The 27,068-nt window shown below is 36.8% G+C and overlaps 1 long non-coding RNA gene across 2 annotated transcripts in view; it reads right to left on the bottom strand.

Annotated features, from left to right (window-relative positions):
* The window catches only part of LOC125689630 (uncharacterized), a 44,213-nt gene that overhangs the window by 10,943 nt on the left and 6,202 nt on the right, over window positions 1-27,068 (bottom strand). For both annotated transcript variants that reach the window (XR_007375369.1, XR_007375370.1), the window contains one exon: window positions 22,684-22,836. This is a non-coding gene — a long non-coding RNA (uncharacterized LOC125689630). The remainder of the gene's footprint in view (window positions 1-22,683; window positions 22,837-27,068) is intronic.

Raw genomic sequence — 27,068 nt, 5'->3', positions numbered from 1 at the left:
ATCATATGAGTGCAAAATCATCTGCTATACACTTAGCTTGTGCTTTCCTTATTTTATGAAACTTGTTTGCTCACCCAGTTTAAAGTGTAATTAAGATTTTTGTCTTTGTTTACTGAACTACAGTTAAACCATGTATTTATATCATGTTTCACTTGCTGAAATTACACACTAAACCATGTGTAATTTCTTGAGAACTTTGTTAAAGGACCATTGATCAAAAATGATCAAAAAAATCCATTCAATTAATTTTGATTTTTCAATTTTTGAGTAGTAATCAAATGATTCATTATCTGAAACTTGTCCTAGAACAAGTTCTGCAGTTAATAACTTCATGCACGTACAGGCCATTGTTTTTAATCACATGAGCATATTTTTGCCAAGCAGGCTGTTGGTCCACAGTTTTTTTTTTTTACTGGCAGTTCATTACAGATGCTTCATACTCCAAACTTCTTTGTGATAGAATACCTAAATCCAATGACACTTAATTCTGAATTAGTGATCACACATATTCATATCAAAATCACCAGTATAAAATATTCTTATTTTTATCAGGGGATGAGTATAATAACTTGTTTCATACACTTGTAAAGCTTGCTTTGCTTTAAAGTTGCTACTTATTGTTATTTATTTATTATTGGCTTTACAAAAGAAAGAAAAATAAAATGAACTCGTGCATCAGTCTGCAAAAAATGACTGCCATATGCATTGAAATTACTGTAAAATTGTTCATAATTCCTCCAGTAGATTTCCAATGTGAAAAGGAATGAAACAACCTGTAGCAAAGCAGAGTCTCCCAGAGAGAAGTACTGTGCCAGGCCAGTCCTCTGGAGAAGTTCTATGTTAAAGCACAAGGCAATCTCAGGCTTGTTTTCTGGCTGAGAGCTCTCTGCAGAGCAGTAATGTTCACTTCATTTTCTATCTCTAAGCAGGCTGAAAGAAAGGTATCATTCTTACTCAGCTGTGATCCAAATAAATATTCATAACAATGGCACATGCATAGCTAATTGAACAGTTTTTGTTAATATTACACTAGATATTCATGGACATGTGCCTTTTTCTATAATGAAAATACTGCCTAAGGCTAGCTTTGTTTTTCTTGTCAAGAACAATTTATGTGCTTTCATTTAAATGAATATAAACTTCTATTCTCATGACAAAGTAATTCACTACTAATTTGGGTAAAAAATTTCTTTATTCCCTTTGTGGTATATTTTACTGGAAAAGAAAATCCTAAACGTATCTCGGAATTTTTCTCTATGCGTTCTGTGTAATTCCTATGATAAACTAGCATGAATATGTAAGGATTTCAGTGTTTACTTAATAAATGGGGGGTACAGGCACATGAGATATTTGAAATTAATCTGAAAATAATTTTTCAAGAAGTTAATGATTCTTTCATGGATGTTTTAAGTTCTCTCTATCCTTCTCTCCCACTTTAGAAATATGCACGTTAGAAACCATTATGCATCACTTTTCTTCATCCCCTTTACTTACTTTCACTCCTGTTCTATCATTTGTAGCTGTAATTCTTATCCTCATTGGTGTTTTAAAAGGTGAAGAGAGATCATGGTAAAGGCAGATCTCACAAATGTAACATAGGTGGCAATCTCAGTCCTTTCTCCTTTTTGAGAAAGGACTCGGATTCTTTCCCCACCCTTATCAGATGGCTAAGTGCATATCTCTTTTTTTTTTTTTTTCTCCATGGGTTTCTTATTTTCTCATTTTATTAATTGTTTACACATTTTTCTCATGTAAATTTCAGTGATGCAACTTAAAGTGATAAATGGTGCTAAGCACTGGTTTAACTAATGAAATAATTCAGTTCAGATGGCAAATTAAGGTTATCTAGTAAATAGAATATAACTCTTTCCATTAGAAGTGTGAACCTCAGGCTACTCTGCAGCCTGTAATACTGAGGACATTGGCTACATTAAGATTCTTTCACAAAGTGCCTAAATTACTGTTCTTGCAACCCTCTTTTATCAAGTGCGGGTACCCATCACGCAGCTCAAGCATCTAAAAGATGTAAAGGTGGGTGTAGAAAAAGCAGGTAAACATTAGCTGAAGATGATGGATCCAGGACTATGCACACCGTAGGGAACTCTTTACTTTTAAAATGACTTTGAAGAGTTATGAATTAGTACTTCTAAAGTACCACAGATTTGACTTTCAGGAATGGTAAGACTTCCATTTCCATTCAGTGTTCTTTCATTTAATTCTGATGTGAAACATTAAAACACAACATGCAGAGCTGTAGTGATTCTTTGGTACATTCTCTTCTGGATTTTGGAGTCTTTTCCTATCTGTGAGAGCCTAGTTAACAGTGAAACCTGTTCAGTCACAGACATCTCTTACAATCGAGGGAGGTGACATTTTCTTTGTGATGCAGAGCCTTACCTCACGCTGGATTTGAGATCGTGTCACATAGTAAACAAGCTGCCTTCATTCTTCGGCTACTGACATCATTAAGGCCATTCAGACGTTAATTAATTTAGAAAGCTAGAAAGAGGGAGGTTTTCCCATTAGGAATAGGCAATCTAATGTGATTGGTATGGCCCGTGGCTTGTGTTGCCTTTAAGTTCAGAGAAGCTATTTCCAGTTAAGTATCTCCTGTATCCTGGCAACCTGCACGGTCCTCATACTTCTGAAAGTATGGGAAACGTATGTATGATACTGAGTTTAAGAGAAGAAAAATGATGAGTCCAGATAGGGATGTGTGAGATCTCTGGGATGTGAGGACTCCTAGACTTCCAAACAAAGATACTGATATGCTCATGGCCTGTTATTTCTGTAATGAAAACACAGAAAACAAATTTAGATGGTAGGCTGTATGAAAACCCCGTCTGAAAGAGACTACAGGGGGAATAATTTTCTTAGAGAGAAAATCACAAGACTGGCATCAAATTAAGATAAGTGTTCTTTTCTAAATTTTTACACAGTGTAGAGCTTGTATTTATTATATGATCTTGATCATAACATTAACCATAGACTTTTAAAATAGTGAAATTTTAGATAATCCTTAAAGACCGCTGCGTGTTCATACAGGAATAATCCTCTTGGGGGGGAGGGGAGAACATAGAAAAAAAAAAAAGCAAAACACTTTGGGTTTCCTTTTGTTTTCTTCCTGTTTTCAGTTTTACAAGTGAAGAAGTGCAGTAGAACTTTCAAGCAGCTACCAAAATTAGAAGGTTCTCTGAATGCTGCTAATTTGCCAAAGAAGACAATAACAATAATAATAATAATAATAATAATAATAATAATAACAACAAATGTGAACCGCAATGAATTGTGATTCAGTCATTTTCATGTTTCTGTTCCTTTTGCATTCCTTTCCTGCTCTCGTTAATACACTGGTTTTTACAACATCTCTAATACCTAGAATGATTTTTGGCTTGCTGTGATCTGGATGACTCCACATCCCTTTTTATGTGCTTTTTTCCAATGTTTCCTGTCCTATCCATCTGTTCTCATTTGATTTTTGTTTCGGAGCAGTATATTCCTTCAGGTTTGTAGGTTCATCCTTTTACTGAGCCTTGGTTATGGCAGAAGAGATCACTTCCCTCTGGAAGAAGGGAATCCACATGGGCTAGGGAGGTGTGTAAAGGCTCTTGGAGCATTCCCAGCACCTCTGTCTGCAGAAGCCAGATCTAGGCTGAGCTGTGAACAGGGTCTTTCGCATTACCAGCATTTCCTTCTCAAAGACTTCTCCACTCAAAAGCAAAATGAGAAACAGATGCAGATTTGTATGGTGATATGTAACAGTGCCACCTGGTGATTCTTCTTTCACTGGTGAGACTTTCAAGATGTTCTTGGCCGTGCTCAGCTCCCTTTACATCAGCAGGAGTTTTCTTGCAGTGGAAAAAGTTGTTGCTCTGCTGCAGGAGGCTCCTGAAAATTATGGATTGTTTCTTTTCCATTTCTTGTAATCATCCCTTCTCTGAATCTCACTCAGTCTTGCTTTTTGCATCTTTTGGCATCCAGTCTAGCAAGTGGTATAATTGCACCAGACTAATTGTATTCAGATGGGCAGTCATGCAAACAAATAGCAAATGGGGCTATCTGATTCAGGTTCTTCAAGGCCTTGAGGATCTCCATGAATGGAGAATGCATTGTAATCAAAGCAGGGTGCTGATAAGAAGCAATGACTCTGAAATCTTTAACTGAGTCACATTTCATGGCATTCCTGTGCTCTGTGTTGAGACAGGTAGACCTGCAAGCATTCCACAAGGATTGCTACGTTCTCAGGCTACTGAAACACTATTAGTAAAATACAAGTGTGTAGTGTAGGCCTTCCAAATCAGTGCTCATATTTGTCTGTTCAGGTTTCCGAAACTGTCCAGGCTCTCTAAAACTACTAAGAATTTTGCCATATAAAGTTTATAAAAACACTTTTTTTTTTTTTAGTTTATTGTAGAAGAATTAGCTTATTATAGAAAGAAGTCTATCATATAAGATTTTCTTACATCTTATCTGCCTGTCAAAATTGCTCCTGTTAGAGCCATTTGAATAACTGTTCAGAGCGGAACTGTGTTTGGCAGAGAAGCCTTTTATTGTCAGCAAGTAAAAAGCTATTTTTATGTAATGTATCATAAAAGTATTGTGTTGTTTACTATCATACTGCAAATGCAGGAAAGTACAATTCACTGTACAACATTAAAAGCTGAATCGATACGCACTGCTCCCTTCTTTGCTAAAAGGGCTGTTGTCATCAATTGTTAACTTTACACAGAGTTGAGAAATGAATTTGATTCTTTCTATTGCTGCTGTCTTTCTCACCGTTGGGCATACTGGGAAGCAATGGATTTGAAATTAATTTTCTTTTCATCACAGTGCACTGGTTTAGTTTTAGTTGTTGGATGTTTCCATGAGGTAACAAATGGTAGATCCTTGACAGTCCTGTCACTAGACTTGCTAGATTGGAAGTAGGAGTCTTATTTAAATATATTCTTGCAGTGATTTTAATATTCATAGGTTTCACTAACTTTTTTTAATTCATTGGAGAGGAAAGTAATATTAATGAGTATAGAGACCCTGTCTGGAAAGCCATATGGATCTACCTCTGCTGCTGGCTCCTCGCTGTTACAGATCTGCTTTCCAGTCTGATAAATAGAAATATAAAGGCCAACCTCCTTTATCAACATGCACTGAGCCTTGCTGAAGGGAATGGTATATCTTTTGCCTCAGACAATTTAGCAAATAAAACAGTATTGGAGAACAACTTGCATATTCTCCTCTGTTCTGCCAGGCTGCTGATTGTAATTGCAAGTGACAAAGAGAAGAGCTGAGTGACTCCCCTGCTTGTATCAGTCCTGGCCCACCTCCTCGTGCAGAGGGCTTTTGTGGAGATCTGTTTGCTTGTGGCTTCCCAGGCCTTTAGGAAAAGGAAGACTTGTTTCTTTTTCCTTGGGAGAGAATAGTGAAAACTCAGTGTTTTCTATGTTTATTGAATCTCACTCCAAACAAATTAATAGCCTGAGTCCAATTTATCACCTCAGAGTGCATTAAAAATGCTATACTATCACATCATTTAATGATGTCTTTATAGTCACAATAAGATATTTATAATGAGACTTAAACTTTCATGTTTCTTAATTAAGGAGATTTTCTAAACTAGTTGTAACCTGCACTGGCCTTATGATGCCTCCCAGAATAACAATGATCTACCAGTTAATATGTAAGGGCTCACGACTGATTGTTGCTCCTCTTCTTCTGCATATTAAGTAGCGTTCATTAATTAATATTCAGCTTGCTTGCTTCTTGCACACAGGACATCATCTTTGCACTGGGTTCCCAGTAGACAAAAGAATAATTGTAGTTTAAATGAAAAGCTTTAGAGATCCCTTTGAGTGGGGTGTTAGGATTATAAACATGAAAAAGAGTTCAGGAGCTGGAGAAATTTAGGATATTCTTTACTGGAAAAAAAAAGTGACTAACTTGTTTGGTTTGGAATGCTGAAACACCTATTATCCCTGTGAATGCTGTAAATGTATTCTCTGGGGGCTTATCTGGTCCAAGATACCTGAAAATGTAGATTTCAACCCAGTTAATTTTTTTTTTTTTTTTTTTTTTTCTCAGAAAAACACCATGCTTTCGGGACTCTTTTTATTTGTCACTTAGCTCTTTTGCACTTATATCTAAAAGCTGGCTTATCTGCTTTCCATGTTACACAGATGAGATCAAAGTTTCCAAATCTATTTCTTGATGAGCCAAATAACGTAATGCTGTACACAATCACTTTCACATCTTTCAACAGATCATTTTGCCAGGTTGCACTATCAGATGACAAAAGCAGTTTAGTTTGATAACTCCACAGAAATTCTGAAAAACAGCAATGCAGAGCTCATCCAGGTGACAGCCTTTCTGACAATTAATTCCAAATGAATCTTATTTTGGAAACAATGATTCCTCAGCCAGTTTCTATATTGAATTTGTTAATTGCTACAGAAATGATTTTATTAACATTTGCTAGTGCTGAAAGCAAAAGTTGCAAGCACATTTGTTCTGCATTCAGGCATTCTCCAGCTACTACAGAATTTACAATCACATCTCAATGCTTTAGTCTGTCCCAATCTGCAGTCTTAGAAAAGCAAATAAAAATACACGTATCAAAAAAATTGCCCTACCAGAAGCTAAAAGTTTAGGAATTGTGCAGTCACCTACAAAGCAGATTTCTTTGCCCACTGCATGCTGTTTTCCTTATTTTTAAATTAGCTCACTGTCATGCAGCCAGGGTCTTTTTTATTTTTTTGTTTTTTTTCTCTTTTTTTGCCCCTTTTTTTTTTTCTTTCCTTAAACAATGAGTCTCCCTTTGGGACATGTCACTTGAGGCTTGTGTTTGTCATGCTCCTGGTGCAGGGAAAAAATACACACTGAATTCAATCTTTAAATTAAGCTGTAACCAAGCTTGTATATTCATTAGAGGAGAAAAATTCTCTTCTGAGAAGTTCAAATTGTTTATTGATTTTCATTTCTGTGTTCAAGTGAAGCTTGAGTAAGTCTGTCTCACTGCAGTCCCTCTGGGGCAACTCTGCCAACAAGTGCATCACATTTCGACGCAAGTGAACAGTTAGCAACAAAAATCTGAGAATTCCTTTAAAACTATATTAATAAATAGTTAGAGGGTGGGATTTCCAGTTCAATATAGTTGATTCTTTTGCAAAGAGAATAATGGTCTTGAATTGCAGGCTAGAAATGACAATCCTCTTGAAAAGCCTTCAAGTAAAATCAGTAAGTGGAAAGTGCAATTAGTGGTGTGCTGTGCTTGGGAAGTGGGAGGACAGGGGAAGTAGAGAGAGGAGGAAGGAAACTGCCATGCTTATCTTAAAATTTTGTGTTGACCTAATTATGCAATTCTGTACAGCTGTGACTATCCTGTGAGTCTCTCAGCAAGGAGAAAAATGCACACAGTAGGAATTACTGACACTTCACATCTCTGATTCCAGTATTTTTTATGTAGCAGCTAGCAAGCGAGAACATGCAGTTGATACAACATCAAGAGAAACCTAGAGTCTGTCTTGACAGTGGACTGAATGACCAAACCTTAGTTTTCCTGATAGTACTGTGTCTTGATAACAATTTATATATTGCATGGCCTGGTATAAAGTAAATTAAGCTATTTGTCTTCAGTTTCCCAAGGTTAATTTTGATTAAGAAATCTAAATAAATGAATTTGAATTCATTAAAGAGGTAGTCACTCTTTCACCAGGATGGAATTTTTTGCCCTGTTACTTTCCAAGTTCCTACGTAGAGTGGGAAGAGATTTTTAAAAACAAAGCATGTTTGTACGTTCTGGTCTTGTTAGTGTTTAGGAACAGTTTGTGTCAGCAGTGTTAGATAAGGCATTGAAAGATAATTCCAGCTTCTCTTTATAAGGGTAAACAAGAAAGAAGCATTTAAAACTGAGCAGATTGACACATTAATTCTAATATATAGACAGTTCTAGTGCTTGCTTTCTGCCCTGGTCAAAGAGCAAAAGAGTGAACAAAAAATATGAAAATATGGAAATATTCCTGTAGAAATTGCCAATCTTGTTCTTCGATAATTGGCAATGAGTAGGTTGTATTTAAAAATAATGTAGGATGAATGACAATCATCAATATATCTGTTTCACTGTCCTACAGGAGAAAAAGATAAAAATAACAGAAGTTCCCTTTTGAGTGAGGTTTGGGGTGTCAGTGGGCATTTATTTTGCCAGTCCCACAGGCAGCCAATTAATGAGAAACTCTGGGGCAGGGAGAGTAAGGAAAAGAGTAAGAAAAGAATTCCGTTTCATCATGAAATATGCCCAGAGCAACCTCACTTCTTCTATAAAACTTTATCTGGAGTTTTTGTGGCTGATTCCACAGGCTCTGCAATGATTGGTCCCTTTGCTGTTCGGTGCATTAGCACAGGTACCTACCCTGTCTCTGAATGGTGCTTTACCACTGCCTTCCTCCACAAGTCCACATCAAGCACAACGTTTTGCAGTGCTTTCATCCATGGACTCTTGTGGATCCTTGTGTCTGTCTCCCATCCATTCTTTTTTTTTCTTTTTATTAAGTATGTTTTCTAGTCCTCTACCTTTGGGTTGCATAAGCCCCAACTGGAGCTGATGCTCTCAGGGCTAAGCATTCCTTTTCTTCCCTCTCCCACCTTCCATCACATGCTAAGTGATTCTTAGCTAAGGGTACCATAGCAAATGGATTGACATGGAGCAAATTATGATATAAAATTATATAATATGGAATGTGTGGAGATTTTCATAATTTCAGATCATTCCGTGCTTTTTTCTCCTGAGATATTCATGTTGCACATAGAATGGGAAGTACATTTCAAATGGCTGTTGATTAAATCATAACTATTATCTCTTTCTAGAAGCTCTGTTTCAGACAAGATTTATTAAGTAAAAATTAAAATAAGATTCTAAGGGTTCCTCTGAAGATTACATTTCTTTTTCATTTTTTAAGGAGAGAACTTTGAAAATGGATAAGTGAACTGTATGTAAACTCTGGGTGCTTACTGAATAGTAAAGTTACAGCTGACGGAGAAAGAGGGATGTTCATTCCCTCCTCAAACATTAGGGAACTCTAAATGTTTTCCAAGTAAAATGTTAGCCATAGTGTTTGCAGAGCTGTTCAAATGTTTGAACTTTTCTGACAGGTAGTGTTTCACTGTCCACTTCAAAACCAACAGTATTTTGCTGGAAAATTTCCAAAGTAGCTCTGCTCAGCATCAACGCAACAGGCTGATCAAAGAAATCAGCAAATCCAGAAGTGAAGACAGAACTGAAATGAGGCTTTGTGTATCTCCTCTATTTAGAAGGCCAAATAAAAGGTGTCACTGGGAATCTGTTCATTGCTAAATCTCATTGGTTATGATTTATTTCATACTGTATTTCTCTGCTCCTTCACAGCAGCTAATTGTTTGACTCTCGATATTTCTCACTTATTTTAGATCATTCAGCTTTGGTGTTGGATGTCTTTGTTGTTCTGATGACAATGTTGACATTTGCATTTTAAAGAACGTTACATTTTAAAGAATGTTACATGAACGAAGACTCCAGTAACTCCGCTGCTTGTAGGCAACTTTCACATCGATTTTGAAAGTGTGCATAATCATGCAGTGTTGTTCTAGTTCATCAGGCCTGATCTCTCCTAAAGATACAGAATTCCCTACAAATATTGAAACAATTATAAGTTACTGGAAAGAATGGTTTGGATTCTGAAATGGCGCGCGTGTGTGTGTGTATATATATATATATATTTTTAGCCATGCCTTCCTTAATTTTTCTCATGGAACAAAATGTTCCATGGCTTTTGGGATTCTCTCAATTTGCCAGTAGTATTAGTATGCCAAATTGGCCTACAACTGTAGAACAAGGTAGAATTTCCTGAAATGATAGAGTAGTTCATATAGCAGATAACCTTTTTAAAGGAGCTAATCCAAATTAGGAGGTAATGTGTCCTTCCACTCCTTGGAAGAAGAGTTCTGCCATGTTAGGTTGAATCAAACCTGAATTGCTTTTCTTTAAATAAGTTAAAATTGTAGACCCAGTGGATTTTTTTTTTTCCTGACCTTTCCAGAAGAAAAGTGCTAGCTCCATCAGCTTCAAGAAACATCCTAGCTCCCACTAGTCCTTAATGCTGTGAGGTGGATGTGAAAGCACTGCTATTCTCCCTAATCTTTGATTCTTCCCTTAACAGTCATTTTCTGCCATTAACTGGACACTACCAAACTCATCCAAAGTCCTACAGCATCTGGTCCATGGGCCGGATGCCATGAATGCTAATTTGTGCTGGAGTGAGCCTCAAATCCAGTTATTACTGCTTAAGGGACAGATTTTTTTTTCCATCCTCCAATGTTATTTGTTCCTTATGCTATGCTTTTTGGCTATGTAAGAGTAAACTGCTCTCAGTAATCAAGATGTGTAAAAATACATGAGGCTTCACCCCACAAGAATTTAGAGCTTTTAGAATTTAGAGCATCAATCAAATCCATGTATGGCAAGTGACGAAGATACAGAACATTTGGTCTCTTCTGCTGAACTCTTTATTAAAAAAAGTCTAGATTTCTGTTGTTTCATTTTGGTTTAAGACATCTAAAGGATGGATTTGATTTACTTAGTGTAATAGAGTTTGATTTTTTTCTTGAAAGGAAACACTTGAGGAAGTGTTTTCTCCAGGACAGTGGTCTTTCAAAAGAGGTGATTGAAAGTCAGAGGACAAATCAGGGAAGAACTGTATTAAAAGGCCTTCTCTATGTTTTAATAAATGGATTGCAGAATCTCTTTCAAAGCATATTCACCAACTTCTCTTTCATCAGCTACCACTCCTTTCTTAGTCCTTTCATAATTACGTATATATATGAGTGTGTATAACATAAAATTGAGGGAGAGGAAGTAATTTTTTTCCCCCCAGAAGATCTAATTCCTTTCTAAAATGTCTATTCCTATCAATGTATTGTCAGCTGCCTTAGGAAAGTCTCATGCTTATCTTTATTCATCCTCCTTTTCAGCCTTGAATGGGTACATGATGGTGACAGTATCAAAGCATGATTTTTCTTTTCCTTTGGTGCAAAGAACTGCCCAATTCCCCATCTAATGTCTGGTGTGTGAGGACTTACTTGTCACTGAACTGATTTGTGAAAAACACGAATCAGTTTTCATAAGAGTCTGCCAGCCAAAAATTAGTTCAATCATACACTGAAAGCTCTTGGGCCCAATTCTTGCTGATTTCTGTGAATGTTCCTTGATTTACATCCTGAGAGGTGAGAAGAATCAGGATACCAGCGTGCAATGTGTGCAATACTAGGGGAGATACCAGGGATCTATTCCATCAATTGAAATTCTTCCTGACAACTGTCTGAGAAGGAAATAAATTTAAAAAAAAAAAAAGAGGCTTTTTGGAATCCAACTCAGATTATATGAAACAGGCAAGGACATAAATTTTAGGCTTCTGCTTCCCAAGGAAGTTTGTTAAGTTACTTGATATCAGAGGCTTCTAATTATTCTGGATGTTTTTCACTTCTTCAGCTGGTTCACACGTTACTATCTTTATTAGTACAAAAATCTGCCATGTGTTTTTACAGTGAGCATGTTAATCTGAACACTGACCTTCACAGTATTGTCACTGGCTATGCTCAAAGCTGACTTTGTAGGAAGCATTTTCATCGGTGGTGTCAAAAACCTTCAATAATTAAAGTTACTATCACATATGTACATTTTTTTTTCTTTTCTTGTAATAAAAGAAGTCTCCTCTAGAGCAAACAAAGAGAGAAAAAATTAATTGATCTGACACTTGAGCTGAGAAGACATACTTAAAGGAATACTACTTAAAGAAAAGGGAAGTTACGAGTCTCAAATAATTAAATGAGAATTCGTCCAAGAAAATGAAGGCTTTTTCTTTCAATATGCTACTTTGTGTAGACTAGCAGTCTTTCCGTATGTCTAATATCACTGAGCCTTATTTCTGAACTTTGGAGAAAGAGCAGGATGAGGCTCAGAATAACCTTTTCTGCAGAGGAGGTAATAAAAATCCAAATATACAAATATTTTATTTGCATGAGGAATAAAAACATTTGTTTCTACTTCATGATGCATCTGTAAATTTCTTTTCTGTGGATTTTCAGTAGCCTCTTCTGTAAAGGTAAATACTATATTACCCAAGGAATATGTATGAATACAAGGGAATTTATTCCAATAAATTAATAAACACTTCAGAAAGGTAAAAACATTACTATACTTAAAAAGGCGAAACCCTTACTTTCAAAGGTAATGAATTTCCTTTTTTTTTATCATTAACTGATGGTAATTCTCTTTTTGAAAATAAGGACCTAAAATGGAGAATCTGATGCTCTCTTATGTATTAGTCCTGTTTTGCAATCATTCTTATGTAGAAGATACATTCCCATTTCATCACTTTGAAGTTCTTTATATCAGAGGAGTGTATTCCAAGGCCCTGAAAAGTTTTTCTAATTTTTCTTTTGGTTCTGTTTCAGTTTTCTGGGCACTGTAAGCTCCTTTGGAGCAAGTGAGGTTTGTTGTCATTAGTAATCTAAATACTCAAGTCTTCGGTATAGTATTTATCATTGTCTGTCTGTGTTTTGCACACAAGCTCACTTGCGAGGTATGAGGAATTTGTAGCTGTATACTCTAACAGTGGATGTCATCTTTGATAATATAAATAAATAAAACTAGACATATATGAAATGAGGTCACTCCTTTGTTTTGTGGTGTTCCCGTAGGAGGGATGGAGGAGCAGACAAACATTTGTAGGAAGGGAAGATTTACACTCTCTCTCTCTCTCTCTCTGTAATGACCATGATAAATATGAGTGTTGGAGAAAAATAAATGTGAGGAGAAGACACGTGCACCTGATGTTGAAGAAAAGCCTGTCCATGCTTAGTATGTTGGAGAAATTGTTCAAGGGCTGCTCATCCATGTTAAAAAAAATATTACCCCTGTAATTCTGCCAAGGACAGTGAGACCTATTGTAGTTGACTGAATAAGTACTGGTCATTCAAGTTAAAGTGTCATAGGGGCAGCTATAATTTACACACCCACCTTTTCTAACACATACAAAACATTTTTTAAGCATTAGGCCAGATTCTTGGACAATATGAATTGGTACAGCCAATTGAAGCTGGTGACTGTTCCAGGTTGTATGAGCTGTGTCTCGTCTATTTGCTTACTTGCACAAGTTGTTTACTTTTAATTTACTTGAAATTTTTTTGTGCTTCTGTCTGCCAATTTTAGCAATCATGGCAGAGATTTGTTTAATTTTGAATAAGAATGAATTTTTTAAAAAGTACTAATCTAAGCTTATATGTGAAGCTCAAATGTGTAAGAGGTCACCAAGGGCAGGACAGAGCTCATAGTCTGTGCAGGATTTATTGTGATTAGATGATCTTTAGGACAATCACCATCATTATGAGGAATTGTCTTGCAAGTCAGGAACTAACTTGGAAAGGAAATTGAGCACATGGATAGCAACAAAATAACCAGGACAAGCCAAAAATTTATATATATATGTATGTTAAAAATGTAAATTATCTAGTGACGAAGTCTCACACCAGTTTGTATGACTGAGGGGGAAAAAAAAAAAGAGGAATTGCTAAAATAAATGCTCTTAGAGGATTTGTGAGATTGTCTGGAAAGACACTGTGCCAAGAGCCACTTTTCCATACCTGTATAATCACAAGGAGAGCAGCATGCGGTAACAAGGAGTCAGTGAGTCTCAGTTGCAAAGCCTCCTTGTGGGAGTATAGATGCAGCTTTCCTTTCCTTCTCTACTGGGATGCTGTCTCTGACAGCCTGGCCCTGAATGGAGCTGGTTCTGAAAGGCCCCAGGTGAAGGTAGCAGCACTAGGGTCTCTCTGCAGCTTCCCCAAACTGAGTGGATACAGCAGAAATATCATGAATTGTTCACGTTGTCACAGCGGTTGTAGTTTAAATGATCCTGACTGTCAAAAAATCCTTCTGCCTCACTTAAGCCTATCCAGCTGTTCTTCATGTTCATGCTGTAAACCAAATCAACAAAGTAAGGTATGATTTTATGTTTTAAAAAAAAAAAAAAAAACAACCTCTTAAATGCATTGTCTTCCCAGGCAAGAGGGTTGAGTGGGCTCAGAGAAGGCAGTAAGCTACACAGGGTTGGGAGTAAGTGAGGCAAGAGGAATACAAGATCTCTGTTGCTGGAGGACATAGAGCCTGGACTCAGAGTTGAGTCCAGATCTGATTTGCAGAGGCTCGTATGAATCTCAAGAACTCAGGAGAATGTTGAATGCTTTCTGGAAACTTAGAGAAAGTGACTGAGCTGAAACATGGTGAGCAATCAGGGAAGAACTAGAATGAAAAAAAATGAGGTGATTGCTTTTCACTAGGAAAGAACTCATTGCATTTTTACTCACCCACCTTTTAGACAAATTCCTATGCCAGTTGCTTATAAACATTAAAAGCCTTCCTGGTATCCCAGCTAAGCTGAATATACCAATATACTCAGTTGCTCCTGGAACTGAGCCAAAGCCTGACATGTACCTGCAGCTTGCAGCTATGCTAGACCAGGGAAAGTTAGGAAGGATCTGTTACAGATGGGAGAGATGCAGGAGCTGCAATATCTTTCTCCTCCTATTTTTGAAGGTTATAGGTGGAAATGTTCAGTATTTTGCCTTATGACCCTTCCATTGTCCCTTCTTAACTTATGTCCCTTCTCTCTAAAGAGTCTAGCAGAAAGAAAGGAATGTTTCTGCTCTCATAATCATTAATTTTTTTCTCTACTAGAAAAGTGTTAATACACAAAAGATCAATTCCATACAGAAAATAGGGAGACAAAGTTTACTCCCCATACTTTTCCAATCAAATAAATGTGAATGCATCAACTTATCTAGTCAGCCAAACACTGAAAGTTTCCACAACCTATATAACTGTTAGTAATGACAAAAAGGTTTCACATTATCTACCTCGTCCACATTTCCTCAGAGATCAATATAGCTGAGCACATCTTCTGCATAGTTCCATAAGGAAACAAAAATAAAACTTAGTGGCCTGAAATGTATTTATAACCCAGTTTTAAATTGAAAACGAGGAAAAAAATCAAAAAGAATATCAATACAATGTTAGAATTACATTATTTGAAACAAGGATGAATGAGATAGCACGAAGTCAAAAGGATTTACTCAGCAACTTTCCAGAGATGATAAATGATCTTTGTTAAAGCATGGTCGGCACAATGCATTTTACTAACATGTAAAGTATTTCAACTTGATAATTTGGAAATATCACAACGTTGAAATTCCTCAAATGGCTTTGCAGTGAGAAGAGGGTATGCTGACACTTCATAGAGAGTTTACTTTGCTAAGTTAAGGCAAGTTCAAGCCTCTTGAAGAGTCCTAGTTACTTGACAACAGTAAGCATAGTAGGATTTCTGCCAATAGCCTGCAAGGTGGTCCGGTGGAGATTTAGGGCTGGAACTTCAGCAACCTCTTCTTAAAATCCTGTTTGACATTTCACAATATTACTTTTGAGGGTAGAGCAGACCTCAAAAATACGAATAGATTTGGAGTCCTGAGGTGTCATTCATCTGTGGAAATTTATCCCTTGTTCCCTGGGTCTCAGTTTTCCCTTCTGCAAACAGGGATAGCAATCCAGCTCTATCATGCAAAGGTACCATGTGCTAGTTACTGTCTGTGATTTACTATGGTTATGCTACAGGTACTGCTTTTAGTTTCTGTGTGGTCATTCACTTTAGTGCTAGTGAAACAGTGCTAGATTCTCTCTTTTTCTGCACTATATGATACATACTTCTTGGGCTTATGTTTGTTGGCTGCTGCTCAGGCCAATAATATAGACTTTATGTGTATTATTACACATCTTTATAGCTTTGTAGTGTCCAGTCCCAAATGGAGAGTGTAAAAGTTTTCTAAACAGGCAGTACCCCCACATAATATCCATCTTGAAAACCAAGGCTCATCTAAATACATCCTCTGAAACACAGTTCAAATCTTTTTTGGCTAAGTAAGAAATTTGGTATATAATAAAGAAGATAAGGCATCAGGAAAGTCTCGCCCTTAGAGTGGCACCAAAATTATGCCAGGACACGGTTTCCTGTTTTTTCTTTTTTTTCACAAGTAAGCATATGAAGTTGAACTGTTGAAAAATCCCTTGATTGATCATCAGAAATTACCAGATACTCTGAAAGTTACAAAGAACCTATGTAATTCCACACTCAGAAAACAACTAGCCCCACCACCATCACTTCTCTATGAAAGTCCTAATCATCTTACTTTTGTGTGAGATCATTCTGATATTAGTGTTCTGGTTGACAACATCTTGACCCTAAGATTTATGTAGCTTGTCTTTGTCATCCACTCTGGTGATACTAGCAGTATCCGAAATCTTCTAGAGGAGAAAGCCTGGAAGAGATGTTGCTTTAGGCTCCTCCAGTGGGTGAGTGATGTCTCTGGGTCTTGGGAAAAGACTGGATGAAACAAAGCATTGTGGTGGGACAGAAAGCCTTGGTAACTCAGTGAGTAAAGAAGAAAGCGGAGTGCCCTAAGTACTGTCTTGAGCTGCAGACTCTACCAATTAAAGAACTGGTCCATGTTCAGGCCCCAAGAAAGAGCAGATCCACTGAAAAATAGACATTAAAAATGAGGTTATTTTTAAATCTCCTGAAATTCATTTTAATCTGTTGTCTTTCAATGCCTGTTGTTATTGTGACATCGTTCTGCTATCGGTCTTACAAGATGTTCAAGTTGTATCGCAAATCACTAGAAATTTTTCTGAGTCACAGTAATTCCTCTCTTCAGAACTGCCCAAAATAGTTGCAAGTCCAAGCTGTGCTAGAGAGAAACTTTTCAGGTATTAAATATCATTATCAGAAAGTTTAGAAGCTGTCCCTTGAAGAGATTCAATTTTCTAACTAATGAGTTCAGTGTGCTTGTTATTCTCTTTCTAGCCAGTGAACTGTAAGTATTGGCATTCCTACCTAGCACAAAAAAGTTACAAGAATCAAAATAATAAAACAACTTAAGCTTACTACTCTGAAATCTCCACAGCTACAAATCACTCCAATCTCCCTGCTGAACAAGGATCCATGCTAGTACCTTTTCAGTAGAGCATCAAAGTGGGAATGAACAGCTCTGAAACCACGTAGTAGTAGGCTCTCAAATTGTACTTCATTAAAATTTCATTTATAAGACAAATCCATGTTAGGGCAGAAGAAGACTTGGAGTTTCCCCAAGATGTTTGAGGGGAAGTTCAAGACTTCTTTTTTCCATTCCCTAGGTACCAACTCTCGCTATGTGTTCCATAACATGTCCTAATATTTTGTATGTAATATAAAGAAGTAAAGGAAATCATACCAAGTTGGTTCCATGTGTTGAACTTGCAGCTACCAGTAGCAGATATAAAATGAATGTAAGAGTGCTCTATAGACTCTGAAATAAATAAATGACTTGACATAACAGGTGCAGGAACATGGATCTTTCAGAAGTCTGTGTGTCATTCTTTAATCTATAGAACGTGTGGCCTCTTCATATTTATGCATGCCCTACAGTTTATGATAATGAAGCAATGAGTTAGGAGAGTGAAACATTGTCCATTGAGAGGAGAAAGTCATTTTTTGCCTATGATGTCTTTGTCTTCATAGCATAAAAATAACCAATAACATGATTTGTATTTATTAAACTGAATGCATAGATTTTAAAATATATTCCAGAAATAAATTAAGAAAAGAAAAGAAAAATAGATTTATTTCTTGTGTCTTTGGAAGTGAGTTTCAATGAAGCTAAAGTGATGTGTTGGACCCATTTCTGCCTCTTTCTGTGTTTTAGTTTGATTTTTACAGGTTGAATGTTTTTTACTCCAGGGATAATCCCATTCTAGACTGTAAACAATGGAGCAGAAACTGACTCCTTATCTTATTTGTACAACATCCAGCACTACTGTAATAAAAGTATTTAGTAATTGCAGCATAGATTCTCAGGAACACTTGAGCAGTACAGAACTTTTTGATAAAGAGCAAAATATTAACTGTGCAACCTTTTCATCAACTTTGACTTGTCAAAGCAAAACCCTTTAGGAAAAGTGCATATTGATGAATTCTCATTTATAGCAAATGCTTGAAACATTTTATTACTGTCAGATACCATGTTTTTTGGAATGGCTTTTTACAGGATGGATGGGAATTCATAGTTAATAACTGAAAAGGAAAGAAAAAGTCGAAAATATTTTTGAATTATCGGATGACAATGTGTCAGCTGGCTAATGTATTTTGGAGAGACATGAAGGCTGTCATTTCAAGAAACTCTTCTTAATTTTTAACTTTTCCATCACAGATCTGAAGTAGAATAGTTTTAAGAAGTTCATTATTCGAAAGAAAATAATTTCTTCCTAAGCTAAATGTATGCAACACAAGAACTGTAGTAAGCAAAACCTCAGCTGAAGTGAGCACGCAGTATATTGATTTCTACAAAGCAATCATTTGATTCTTTTCTTAATTTTAGGGATACGCACTGTTTAGTTAAATGGGGGAGTGGTATCCAAGTCCTGGGATACCTTTAACACAGCTTTCTGAAGATGACTTTAGAAAGCTAACAAGCAGAAAGCTATTTTACAGTGGTTTGCTAGCGGGGTATATACCTCTGCAGAGAAACCTTCGTTTGGGTCATTTGGTTTTCTCTCTTTTCCCTGGAAGCACCTAGTCAAAACTGTCTGTATGCAACAGAAAGATAAAAATTTCAATTAGGTTGAGTGCTGTCATAAGCAGAGTACATGAGAAGGCTTGAGATAATATGCATTACATATTGATGTCTATCAGCCCTGAGAACATAGCCATGTTTTATTCCATGCCCCTTTTGTAGGTTTGGCAGCAGTGGCACCCAATAAAGGCCTAATCATATTAATTTATGCCCCTATCAATTATGCATTCAGATTCCCCCGATAGCTTGTCAGTTTTTATTCACTATTTTCTGAAAAATACGCCTACTACAGTTAGTGAGCAAATAGGAGGACTGTCAGAAACTGAGATTTAAAGAATATTACTTAAAAGGGGTGGGTTTCTTTAATTTATAAATCTTGTATTATATGTCATGCATTTGTTAGTTTTAAAAGAGGTGACAGTGCAGGGACAGATGTCACATTAAAGACTTTCTGAAGACAAGGGGAGAAGTCTCTTTAAGAAAGCTCTGTGATTTATTCAACTTTTCTTGAAAGCAAAGTGTTCTGTGGTCTGCAGATGTAGTAAAAATGTATTAGCTTTGTTAGTTTAATATGAATTTCATTTTGTGTCTCTAAAATGAAGTCTATCAATGAAGTACTGGGTGTAAGTATTTTCAGTTTGAAAACTGATTTCTGCTGAGAGAAACTTCCGTATCCAGTTATATGTTAGTGTCTCAAACTGCATTCTAGAGTCAGTGCCCATTTTTAGAGACATCTTAAGTAGTAAATATGACAGATATAAAGATGCAGTATGAAGTATAGAAACTGCCCTATTCGTCGTGTCATCTATCACAGAATAGCCTGTAGTAGAAATTTAAAAATTACCTTGATGTAGATTTATGAGGTGTGGCAAGTCCAGAGTGTCTGATTCCTACATAGTGTGCTATTTGAGTGCTCTGTTTAGGACTGAAAGTGCACCAAAGTCTCTCAGATCTCTCCACTGGCAACACTTTTGTTCACATCTTTGTGCAGACTCAGAAGTCACAATCAGGGTTCCTTTCTGTGAAACTAACCTGAGCTGGACTAGGTGCCAGACCAGACCCTCAGTCCCTTCCTGTTTCCACAGTAAAAAGGACTATGGTTTACCTCCAGTAGCTGGAGGCCCACTCCAAATCACAACTCATTCAGCTTGTTTTCTCATGTTTACTGAAATGCTGAAACAGTAACATCTAATGAAAAAAATAGATCTTGGCACTAACTGTCCCAAATCTCACTTATTGATACTTCAAAGTTTGCTGCTGTTGTTGTACTCATTCCCTGCCACTGATCACTTCTGAGGATGTCTCTTCTGTCCTTCCTCACTCCAAGAACATCCACTTCAGCTTCTTTTCTTCCTCACAGCTCAAGCTTTTCCCTCTTACTTTCACAGTGGTTAACCTGATTTCACATCCTTTTATACCACTCTCCACACTGTCAGACTTCCTCTCACTATTCTTTTAGGTCCTAAGTGCAAAAACATCTTGGAGAAGACAAAAAAGTAAGAGAACTTCAGAAGTGATAATGCTGTGCTATCACCTGTTATGCTGTGGGCTGGAGTTGCCTCTCTCTGGCATAGCCCAGCAATGTATTCCTTCTAATGCAAGTAGGATTTAAAAACAGTGGTGATGGGCTCAGACTCTTGAGGCAGAGTTTTGTGGCCCCTCAGTTCTGTCTGTGCTGCATGCCTCACTCCTGCTTCTGGTAGCATTCCTTAAGTGCAATTAACATGCCAAGGGATTGCTATCCAGGGCCTTCTCTTTCAGTAGGGTTTCCAATGCATGTTGCACTGCACTTGGATTTCTGACCTACTGATAAGTCCCACAGGATAAGAGTGATCCTTTCTACATGAAGCAGTACTGTGATCCTTGCAGAACACCTTTCAAAGTTTCAGAGAGAACTGCCCTTCACAACATGAGAGGAAGCTTTGCATGAAAGGTATCTCTTTTGATACTTTAATAATTTTCTTACTGTGTAGGCAGTAGGAACAAACTGTCAGGTCTCATCCTGGCAAAATCCTCTCTAACTTCAATACGTGTGGATAAATGAGGCCTACGTTTGTTTTATTCACCCACCTCTGAGCTTGTGTTGTCTTTCACTTCAGCCCAACCACTTAAAAAACTAATGAAGACTGAACTTTTGCCTATTAAACAAACTTGTTCTTCCTCTCTTATAAATTCATCCACCCTTGCAAAGTACTTCAGCTTTGCAGTGGGCTGTGCCTTCCCTTACCTCTGGCTCTTTGAAGATTTTGCTCTTTGTTCAGCAAAGTTCCCGGTTCCAGGAACATGTACCACATTACCTAAATCATCCCAGTGTTTATTTTAGCTTGACGTTGTTAATGAGGCATAGCTATGTTACAGCACTTAAAATCTTTGTAGTATCTTAAACATATTGTATCTTAAAATACCCCCCTTAGGTATATAAGTATTATCCAGATCATATAAGTGGAGAAGTAAAAACAAATGTTTTGGGATTTGCCTAAGGCCATGCAATATGTCAGTGTCAGAGCCAAGAGTCAAACCCACCTATTTGTGGTGAGTCATCCCATGCTGGCGTGATTTTGTGTGTTCCTACTAAGGAAAACAGACATTCATTGAGTGCTGTACTCATTTCAGTCATTTCGTAAACTGGCTCTAGCAGTTGTCTTCCCTTTAATAATATCTTTCTCAGAAATGTTATTGCTTACCTAGCTCCATATGCTTCCTATGTATAAGCACTGACAGTATGGAGTAGCATATGCAACCTGAAGCTTGTGTTGTTGTGGGTTTTTTTTCCTTGTCTTGAGATTTAGTTTTGTGTGTGTGTTTGCCTCCACCCCCCTCCTATCCTCCCCCCCCCAAAAAAGGTGAAAATTAACAGAAGTAGAGTGGACTGTGTTCCTAATGTGCTAGGAGGATTTTCTGTGCCTACCCGTGAAATTAGGAAGTGTCTGGACATCCGTTTACCTGCTGAGGTTGAATAGCAGTTTAGGCTCCATTGTTTTCCTGTCTCTATTTCTGAGAGTTCAGTAAGGCTCTTATAGAAGGAGGTGTGTAGGTGGCTATGCATGTGAAAGGGAGAGCAACATACAGGCAGCAAATGTGTTTGAGAGCATTTATGCTGGGAGTAGATAATCCAGAAAGTGATGAAATAGTAAAGTGACAAGACCTGGCCTGAACATCTAGAACTTTGATGGTGTTTGGCAGAGAAAATTAGACCAATTAAAGGATGCCTCTGGGAAGCTTTACCTTACATGACCAGAACTCCTATGCAACATCTTGGTGCACTTGGCACTTATACAATGTTCATGTGAATATGAATGGCTTTGCCAGTGTGTTAGTCATCTGCAGGATTTTTGCCTGCACTTGGTACCGATGCTCATCTGTATTGCTTTTTGTTCTATACTAGCAAGTTTCTCTTCATGTTACACTAGCTATTTTCACTTCAGTGTACATAGTTATTTTTTTTCCCAACACCATAGCTTGAGGATTATAGAGTAGCACTTGCAAAAGAAAACAAAAGATGTACGTCTTTTAAACTCTATAATCAAAGGCATAGGAAAGCACTACTTGATTGAACTAAGATATTTCTTCCCTCTACTTAGAAAAATTGTGTAAATCTAGACAGTATCAGAAAAGGGCCCAGAAGGAGCAGAAATATTGCCAGATACTACACAAGTGAATCTGCACGGAAAATGTAGCTGATAATGCTGTACTTAGAGGACAAAGATGAAACACAATTCTTGAGTGAGAAAAAGAGGTGCGGAGAGCTATTCCAACAACTTCTTGTTACGGTGAGCAGTGCTGTGCAGTAGAGAATGGAGCCCATTGGCAAGTCACCTGAAGAAGTGTGCAGTGGGAAAGCAAAGCAGTGCAGCCTGTGTGTGTGGTTTTAGAGAAAGTAGAGATTAAAAGTATTTTCTTTAAGATGTGTCATCACCTAATTCAGGTATGTGAGACATTGGTAACATCAGAGATACTCATACACGATACTGTAGTGAGTAATCATTTTGGCCTATTTTAAGTTCATACCTTAAGGAGAAGAGCTTTCAGCTGGATTTAGAGGCTGTGAGCTTCAGGTTGGAAGCAGACTTCATCTTTGTGTCTGGCTGATGTGTACTTTCACACATGCTGCAGTCAGCTCTGTTTCCAAACGACTCTTCTTTTAGGATATCACGTGAGCATCTGACAGACAGAATCATCAAAACATTTTCAATTGAATACTTTCCTATTGCAAAACAGTATTTTGTGCAAATACTGATGAAAAGATCTATCTCTAATCCTTTTGAAAAACAAGCTGGAAAAAAAAAAGGAAATGTGAGTTCCTATATGCAGCTTTTGTCTGACAAGAAGGAACACACAAAAATACTGTCGTGTTATATTACTGTCTTAATTGTTAATTTTATATAGTTGTTTTAGAGGCCTTCTTTCCAAATCTGAGTTACTGTTATGGAATCTTCACAGTAGCACTTCATAGAGAAAAGAAAGGAATGAATAAGAAGTTTGAGCAGAGTTAGTTGTTAGGAGAATCTGAAAAGCGTAGATGCTTTCAGAAATATATGTGAATAAAGAATATTTCATATGAATCTACAAGTACATGAAACATTTCCAAATAATTTAGTGTCAAGGTGTCAAAATCATGCTGTATTAGAGAAACTCGTGGTTATATTTCTTAAAGCTCAACCCAAAATGTGCTTTAACTTTGAAGCAGTTTCAAATATGAAATAATTTATTTTAAAAAATTGGAGAAACTGTAGAGATTGCAACACCTTACAAGAGGACTGCTAGAATGAAGTATATTAAAGATGGTGAATGTACTATTCCTCATCTTCACACACTGACCTTGTTTCTGTGTTCAGAAACCATACATAGAGTTGTTGAGTTGGTCAATAAACTAATCCAGGCATCAATAAAGCACACCTTCTTGTTTATTAATATGTGATTAAAAATGTATATGATAAAAAGATATTGACTGAGCAGAGTTTGGGTGACAAGAACAATTATAGCTTCAAGCTTAATCACTACATGAGCTGTTTAACCCAGTGAAAGTCAATAGCCTATTTCTGAACAATTACATTTTTTGTTTTGAATAAAGTGTTTGGATTTTGCTAGTGCTCTCATCTTCTCTTCATGATTTAGATGTGTACACAGAAGTAGAAAGAAAAAAAAAAAACATAAAAATCACCTAATATAATTCAGCTCTATGGTCCTGTTATGATAAAGTTGTAAATAAGCAGCAAATAGGATTTGTTTTAATTACAAATTGCTATGCACAAATAAATTAAAATCAGTAGAACATCTTTTTTTTTTCAGTTGTATTATTAGTTGTACAGATCTTAATCATATTTCTACAACAACTGTCTTAATTTACTTATGTATTTTTCCTTGTGTTGTTCTTTTAAGCTAAAGTAATCATTTTGCTGCATTCAGTCTAAACGTTCCATCTTTATTAAAACAGTTTTATAAAAGTAATAAGAAATAACAACTGGAACCCATTTCATTTTTAACTTCAGCAAACTTTTCACATATCTCAGTGTGCTTTCACTCCAAAGTAACAATATTCCTTTCATCCCAGTAACAGGAGGGAGTAGTTTGAACTGGGTGCGTCCTTAGGCACCAGTAAGTTCCAGTATAGTGGCCGTTCTGTTGAAACTGGGAGTCGGTGAGTGGTCAGACATTCCTGAGCAATAGCACAGGTCATTGGTTTGTGTCCACATTGTTAAAAATTAACCATGGGCCTAAGGCAAGCAGCACTGAGTGTCCAGGCTATCCACAAGCAGAACTTTTAGCATTTTTAGTACTGGTTTATTGTGTCAATATTCAAGATCCAGTTAAATCAATGGGAGTCCCAGAAGTGTTTGCACATCGTGAATCTTGAAGTGTGAGATCAGAAAGCTTCTTATATGTTCCATAAGTATCACGTTCACCCAGCAGTAATAACAACCACCATCTCCACAGATGCTTTTCCTACCTGCTGATCATGTCATCTTCTCAATTCCTTTGCTGAATAAAAAGATAGAGACTTTAGAAACAAAAGCCAATTCTATAATTTATTCTTCTAAAATGTATTTGGTTTCAGTGAATGTAAAATTTTGCTCTTTGGTTCTTGGCGTAAGAATTTGTTGTTTAATGTGGAAAAACAAATAAATAGAAACAGAAACCTGCCATGGTGCTTACACAGCCTTAATTTTAGGCTTCTTTTAAATCAATGTGGATATTATAAACTCACTTTTCTGAGTATCTTTGTATCAGTGTATTGGTCCTGTTCCAACATCAAATAAAAGCCAATCAGCTTTTCCCCTAACTGAAGCAAGGGACATTATTTTGTTCTTAAAAACAAAAGTAAGTCCTCCAGGAGAATTTCCACTTGTTTATAGTGTAGTTTCAACATTTTTCCTGGTTATATCAGATTCTAGCCGGTGCAGGCAGTGTACATTGTGTAGGTGGACCATTTGTATGATCCAGTGTATCATTTCCTATTCAACAAGAACATTTTCTTTAGGGAAGGAGTAAAAGTTCTTGTGCCATGTGAAGCATAGACAGCTTTGACTTGTTTTGGATGTTGATATCTGAAGCCTGAAGCATACTAGTCCAGAATGAAATTGTTCCTATTATAGTAAATAGATAGGACAGCACTCTCAGGAATGTGGTTTGAATTTTGGGTGATCCTGCACGGAGCCAGGACTTGGGCTAGATGATCCTTATGGGTACCTTTCAGTTCAGGATAATGTGTGATTCTATGAAAAATGGATAAATAAATTCTTTAAATGAACGGCACAGTCAGTGCCTCAGAGGTACAAGTGAGAATTCAGCAGCTTTGAGAAAAGAGATTGCACAAGATGATGTCAGGCCATCTAAGATAAGAGTCTTCCTCCAAGTTCCCTTCAAGAGAAGACAACTCTGTAGGAAGGGGGCTGAGGGAAGCCCTGGCAGCCTGACCACCTGCACAGCTTAAAGGCTGTAACATCTTTGCACAAGGAACCAAGCACCCTACAAAATATCTGAATCTCTTTTTATCTGTGGCACCGATATGTCTGAGCAATTGCCAATAGATTCTAATCGGAAGAAAAGGTAGGCTTTGATATCCACCTGTACTGAGATGAATAAGAGTTTCTAAATCAAAGGTAGGGAAGATACAAATATGCAGGCAAAGAAGAATTATTCCTGAAGAAAGGGAGCTTACATTGTACTTTCAGATTAATAGAGGTTGCACTCCCGCCATAACAAAGTATTACCAAACCGTAAAAAAGTGGCTGTGAGGTAAATATATAGGGCTAGAAATCTATTTTTCTGAGTTCAAATTTACTTGTCTGCTTAACTTCAAACTGACTCTGAATGCAGAACTGATAATAATATGCTTTGTTCCAGTCTATTACTTGATTCACTCACGTGTTTCAAAATATTAGTGCATTTAAAAATGCTAGTACATTTATGACTAGATAAATATATATACTACAGATCTGTAATCTTCCACTAAAAAAAATAAAAAATAAAAAAATAAAAAATTACAGGCATTCAATTTATTTTAGACTTTTTATAAAATGCTCTTTCTCAGCTTTTTACATTACGATGCTAACATTAGCTCTACAGTTCTCCGTATTTAGGCAAAGTTCACCTGCATTCTAATGAATCAGGTACCAAAGGAGTGTTAAAGTATTAGTGAGGCATACTGAAATAAATGTGTATTTATTAAGAACAGAAGTAATTTTCAGGTTCCAATAACAGTAACAAAATCATTAAAATAGCGTGGTGTTCAAGATTTCTCTGATGGCTTCGGAAGTCATTTCTATTTTTTTTTCCTTTTGGCATCAGTATTTATGAGAATGTCTCACCTTTAGCCTCATCCTCCTCCATAGAGTTCTACATACCATATCTTCATAATCATCACCTCCAGAAAATGGAGGCTTGAACGCTGTTCTCCTGGCCCTTATATACCCATATATGCTGTAGGATGGAAATCAGTATGTCTATCATGCTGAAAGCATTCAGTAACTCCTTCTACAGTAGCTTCCATTTGATAGTAAGCATTCAAATATATTAGATTTCCACAGTTTTATTATTGTTGTCAGTACATCTTATCATGGATATTTATTTTAAATACAGTTTTATTATTTGGAAGGAGAGCTAAAACTAGAATCACAAATTTTAGCTGCTAGATCTCAAGCAATTGCCTCTTCTCTACTGAAGTGTTACAAGTAGGCCTGTATACTTTCCTTATTCTCATAAATGTGGAGTTACCATGAGTGACCAAGAAAATAATCCCAAAACTGAAAAATTCCCTCACCATGAAAGTAGTTTAAATGCTGCAGCTCTTTCTGACAATTCAAACTCAGTGAAAGACTGGCATGCTGCTTTTAGGGAGGTTGCCTCTTGATTGTGAGAGTTGGACTAGGTGCCTAACTTCCATTTCTGCCTTG

The sequence above is a fragment of the Lagopus muta genome, chromosome 2, assembly GCF_023343835.1.
Source record: "Lagopus muta isolate bLagMut1 chromosome 2, bLagMut1 primary, whole genome shotgun sequence".
NCBI lineage: Eukaryota > Metazoa > Chordata > Aves > Galliformes > Phasianidae > Lagopus > Lagopus muta.
The sequence above is the reverse complement of the archived record's forward strand: the minus strand, read 5'-3'. Positions and strand labels throughout refer to the sequence as shown.